The following is a 6,477-nucleotide window of genomic DNA, read 5'->3' as shown; positions in this document are numbered from 1 at the left end:
AAACAACAACAACAACAACAACAACAACAACACAACAACAGCAACAGCAACAACAACAACAACAACAACAGCAACAACAACAACACAACAACAACAACAACAACAACAACAAAACAACAACAACAACAACAACCTGTTTGGATACTCAACTTAGCTATAGGTTAGAATTAGTTTCTAGCTCATGACTAACCCTGAACTAACTCCATCCAAAGAGGTGTTTGGATGACAGGGTTAGATTGACAATAAATGCACTAGGAGAACTAGCTCCAATTAGCACCTCTTGGGTTGGATAGTTTTTTTTGGGTGGGTTTGATGCAACTAGCTCAAACTAGCCCTCATGTTTGGATATACTTTAGGGCTATTTGAGCCCCAACTAGCTCAAACTGACTCTAACCCATGGATACAACAGCAGTTAGTCAGCCGATAATTTGTAAGAATGCAATAAACTCCTTCTGGCCCATAATATAAGATGTTAATTCATCTAATATTTGAGTATATTGGATGTTATGAGATATTATAAAAGAGTGTTGTACAACATCATTGTGCAATTGTTGTTTAGCTTCTAATATTAACTTGGTGCTTTTAGGTGCATATGTCATTGGTAAAGATCCGCGCTTCGACCCTTTCTGCGTATGGCGAAATGAGATATCGATGAACCAGCATCAAGTGAGGAAGCTGATAAAGATTGTTCGTAAAATGGGTCAAAAGATGGAAATTAAACTATTTGTTTACACTTCATCCAAGACAACAGCGAACTGCGGGATGGTAAGTAAGAACTCTGCAGCCTTCTTTTTCCTGCCCATAATGAGTTGTCTTAGATGACAATGTCTGAATCTTTTTCCTTTGTAGTGGTTCCCAAAGCAGTTTACTCAAGATTACCTCTCAAACTACATGATTGGTGGGAATGCAAAGGCTAAAGTATTTCTTCCAGAACACGATGATTATTTGGATGTTTTCATGAAGATCGTGAAGGATGGGTGGTCGACCATCACAAGGGGTTGGACTAAAGTCGTGTGTGCCTTCTGCATGGAGGAGGGCGCAATATGGGCATTCTGCTTCACCTTGTTCTGCAACCAGAATGTATTTCACATATTTCTTTACCGTCTTTAATACTACAAGTATACAACTGTGGTTCATCATTCTTTATTTGGTTCTTATGTAATTCTTGAACATATGTACCTATGAATCGAATAATGCATTGGTTGTTTGAACCTGATGGATATGAATGAAGCTATAGCATACATTCAAATTCAAATCTGGTACAATTTGAAATAGCAGCAATTAAATTATGGTGAAATTACGCTCTCCAGGTTGTTACGGCACACACCGTTGGTAAAACACAAACGTTTGCGATATAGACCATAATCTGACACGATTCACAGAGAGGAAATGTGTGCAAGCATGCACACAGTTGCCGCTTGCAAAGCGTGTGTGATGTCAGACAATATCACAAACGGTGCGGGCAGACTAAACATTGTGATAGTTGCCTTACCGTACATGATTCACAACCATGAACTGTTTTTGATGAAGTATGCATCGTAAATGTTGCACCACAGAATAGCGTGTGCAATAGTTGTCGTGTACGACGATGTTACGATGGTCCGGCGTTTCGTAATCCTCTACGACACTCGTACGATGATTGGCTAATCTTCTTAATTAGTTATCGCATACAGTTTGGGAAAAGCGAATGTGTGTGATTGTATGCTTATCATACACGTTCTATAATAGTGAACTGTTTGTGATGGGCCGCGCATCGTAAATGTAGCAACCACGGAATACCGATTGTGATGGCAATGCGAGCACAAATGAGTAGGAGTATTGTATATGCATCTTGGCTCCCTATCCCCGACGGTTTCTGGGTCGTGTGGGAAGGACCCCCCCTATCTCCCACACTCACTTGGCGACAGTTCCAAATATCATCGCGGAAAGGGGTTAAAAACCGTTTGTATAACACCGACGCGTACCAGTGATCGACCACTATCCAGCATGCATCTAGTGTATTAAGTTCATGGAAAACGGAGTAATGCAATAAGAACTATGGCATGATGTAGACAAGATCTATTCATGTAGGAATAGACCCCGTCTTGTTATCATTAATGGCAATGATCAATACGTGTCTTGTTGCCCCTTCTGTCACTGGGAAAGAACACCGCACGACCGAACCCATCACAAAGCACCTCTTTCCATCACAAAAAAATCGATCTAGTTGGCCTAACTAAACCAAATATTCGAAGAAGAAATACGAGGATGTAAGTAATCATGCATATAAGAGATCAAAACTCAAATAACTTTCATGGATAAAATAGATTTGATCATAAACAAACACACTACAAAAAGAGTTACATCAAATAGATCTCCAAGAGACTATTGTATTGAGAATCAAAAGAGAGAGAGGAAGCCATCTAGCTACTAACTACGGACCCGTAGGTCTACAATGAACTACTCACGCATCATCGGAGAGGCACCAATGAGGATGATCAACCCCTCCGTGATGGTGTCTAGATTGGATATGGTGGTTCTAGAACTTGCGGCGACTGGACTTGTGTTTCGTCGACTCCCCTAGGGTTTTTGGATTTTCGAGGTATTTATAGAGTAATCAGGCGGTGCAGGAGGCAGCCGAGGTGGGCACAACCCACCAGGGCGCGCCTGGGGGCCCAGGCGCGCCCAGGTGGGTTGTGCTCCCCTCGGAGCCCCCTCTGGAACTTTTGGCCCAATAGGTGTCCTCTGGTCCAGAAAAATTCTCCAAAAAGTTTCACTGTGTTTGGACTCCGTTTGGTACTGATATTCTACGAAGTAAAAAACAAGCAAAAAACAGCAACTGGCATGGGCACTATGTCAATAGGTTAGTCCCAAAAAACGATATAAAGTTGCTATAAAATGATTGTAAAACATCCAAGAGTGATAATATAACAGCATGGAACAAGCAAAAATTATAGAACATTGGAGACGTATCAAGAACCACTGCGATTGTACTTCCAGCTCGCCTGGTTAAGTACCTCAGTGGAGAAAGCCGAAAATTGACTGTCATAATAAGCAAGAATTGGACGGCAAACCGATGACAAGTGTTAAACTACAAATCGATGGAGGTTACACCGTGTTAATGAAGGGTTTGTACTCACACAAACCATGTGATTAAGGTATATACCTCGGCTATCCGAACATCACAAAACACTGCGGGGCTAGTCATGGCCCCCACAGTCAGGCTCCTATGGCTAAGTGAAAGCACTAAAACCGCATAGTCTGATTGCCTTGTTTCCCTCACACACTACCGCCTTCAGGCACCGAGACGTCGGCTAAGGGTCACAGTGTGGAGGTCGAAACACCCCTTGTAGCATCTACATGGGGGATAAAGCCGACGGTTGGTAACTTTCAGATTAAAATGGCCGCACAGGAGTCAAAATAAACAAAAGCAGACAAAGTGTGATAAACCACACAAAGCAACCACATTATAAAGCAAAAGGTTCAACTGTCATCTAACACATGATAGTGCGCCCACTCATAAATTACATCTTTCGAACACTGGGCCTCTATCGCCTGACAACCATCCATCCTGATAGGAAAATATTGCTCGAGGTGCATGTGCTCCTTTCCTAGGGGCCGGGGTTCGGTAGCCATCTCGATTGGCTTGATCTTCAGCCAGTGCACCATCATCTTCGCGAACGCCATCCGAGCCCCCTCAATGCATAATGACTACTTCAGGACGTCGACCTAGGGAACGGCGTCACACAGCTTCTTCACGAGACCAAAGTAGCTGCTCAGTATCGACTCTGAAGGCCACAGCCGGACACAAAGGTCCTTCATGACCGACTCACCATCCGGTGCAACTCCATCAGCTGCTTCATTTGATTACTCAGGAGGCAGGGTGCTCAGGCGCTTGGAACTACGCTAGAACAGCCTATGCTCGGCATCGCCCTCCCAAGACGCAAAGTGCCTTGTCGCGTCCGCCGCACTCCTCGGATGATCCACAAATGCGCTTGAGGAATGCCACACTCGTGTGAGCAAAGCGAACCTGTGACCACCAAAGACACTCTGCAGTAATATGGCTTACCATCTGTAATAAGCTTCACTTGGCGGAGTTCCTCTCAGGCGCCTCCCGTTTCCGTCCTCACCTCCTTGATCTCTAGGTTCATCGTGGACAGCTCAGTGGCTTGACCTTTATTTTTCTGCTCAAGGTCCTCACATTTAGTGATGGCATCCTTGAGCTCCTGCTGCACCTCGGCCACTCTGGCCTCGTGCTTGTCACTTACGGTCTTCACCGTCGACAGTTCGACGGCCGCTCGCTCGGCCACCGCCTTCCGTTCAGCGGCCTCCTGCTTCGCCTTCTTCGGCTCGCCCTTGAGGTTCTCGACCTCCGCGGTAATAGCTACATTCATATTAAGCACTCTTTGCTTAGGGTTAACCCTGAATACCTTGCCCGCTAAGGAAATCCAAACTACTAAAAAGTTTAGTCTGGACTAACCTTGCGCTTCGTCGAACCGCTTGTTGACAAGGTCGACCTCCTCATCAGAGCTCTTGAGCTTCCGATTCATTTCCGCCAGCTTCGCGGCATTGGCAGCCGCCGACGAAGATGAGGCCTACAAAACAGGTTCCATCATTTAGACTCCTGATTCAATGATTTTCAATCCTCCACCGGGTTTTTTCAATCCTAACAGAGTCTCGGGGGCTACGCTTAAATTTTGAATATCATAGGAATTCTTCGACTATTCGATCCCCGCCTGAGTTTTCAAACTCACCCAGGGCTCAGGGGCTACTACATATATGAGGATTGCACGACCTTGCTTAAAAATTCACTTTATAGAAAGGACATTGCATGGCTTACCTCAAAGCACGTTAGGAGGCCGCCAAAAGCTTCCTCCGGTCCGCTGCTGACGGACCGAGCACTTTGTAAAACCACGCCCATTAGGGCGCGGTGTTCTGCAGCGATGGAGGAGCTATTTAAAGCCTCCTCCATCACGTCGGGCCACCCAGCCGCGACCCGCTCTCTGGTGGCTGGCACTGGTGGCGAGGCCTCGGCTCCCTCTTCAGAGGAGGGCGGGATGGATGACTCTGGGGGCCTCGGGGGCTCCGGAACTGTCTTTGGGGAGGGCTCGGATTGACCGAGCTCCCCCTCTTTGTTCACCAGGAGGGATCCCCCTCCTGGTCTTCAGCGACCGAGGTGTTAACCTCGGCCATGACATCATCAGCCCCGCCCGCCGTGTTCGGGCCGAGAGAGGTCTTTCGGGACAACACCTCCCCGGTTTCCTTGATGACCGGTGGGGGAGTAAAGTGTGACGTGGTCCCACTATCCGCTAGCTCGGCGGGTGGAGAGTTCCCCTCTGAGACCTGATTAGTGAGGAGGTCGCGCGATGGGCTGCAATATGAAAGACATGTATACGATCAGTAATAAACTAATGAAGCAAATGCCCGGATAGTCTTCGGATTCGTACCTTTGGGCAGTGGGATTGACCCTATGGTTCCTCTAAGGAACCTCTTCAGAAGCCTCGGACTCCTCGGTGGAGTTCGAGCTGTCATCAGACAGGACCACCTTGGCCCTGCGCTGCTTCTTTGGGGCTGAGGAGGTTGTTCCTCCTCGGCGTTGTCCGACGCCGCCCTCTTCCTTGTTCGGGAGGAGTCGCTCTCCTCCCCATCCTCTTCTTGCTCCCCCTCGTGAGCGGAGGGGGCTTGGGTTTCCCCAGACTTAGTGTCCGGATGTCACATCCCTAGTTCTGGTATGACCTAGGCTAGCCCTTCATGTTTGCATCATGTTTAAATTCCATATAAATTTGAAATGGGGATTTGTGAAACCCTCAGAAATCATTTCTGGAAATAATCCAGATAAAAATTTCTCCAAAAAGGTCCAAGAATATGTTCATGTTACTCTCTGAAAATATTGGTCAGAGGTAAAAATCAAACCAATATTTTAAGGAACTAATAAATATTTATCTTGGACATTTGGAGTTAATCCAGTAATTATTTGCGTTGGATAAATATTTTTATATATATGAAATATTGTCCAATAATTCTGAATTTTGGTGAGGGGCTTTGGAATAATCCCTTAGGCCCCTGCAAAAATTGTCAGAATTAAATAAAATGATTTGGTATTTTTATCAAACCAAAACAAATGTCAGAAAATTAGAAAAGAGAAATAAGAGAGAAGGAGAGAAGTACCTGGGCCTTACCTGGCAGCCCATCTGGCCGGCCCAGCCCACCAGGGGCAGGGAGGTCTTCTTCCTCCCGCCAGTCGGATGCACAGCGCGTGCCCGACGCGCGCACGGCCACCGCCGCCACCTCCTGCTTCCCCGCTCGCTGCTGGAGGCCCCCGACGATGCCACGCACGCCCTCAGCCTCTCTAACTCCCTCTCGCTCTCCCTCCTCCCCTGGATCCCTCTCTCTCACCCCCCCCCCCGAACGGCTCTGTCGCCATGGCTCGCCGTTGCCGCGCCCACCGTCACGGCCTCGCCCTCGTTCCGTGCCCAGACGCTCCGCGCCGTCCTCCTC

The sequence above is a fragment of the Triticum dicoccoides genome, chromosome 6A (assembly GCF_002162155.2).
Source record: "Triticum dicoccoides isolate Atlit2015 ecotype Zavitan chromosome 6A, WEW_v2.0, whole genome shotgun sequence".
Taxonomy (NCBI): Eukaryota; Viridiplantae; Streptophyta; class Magnoliopsida; order Poales; family Poaceae; genus Triticum; species Triticum dicoccoides.
This window is presented reverse-complemented; position numbering follows the sequence as displayed.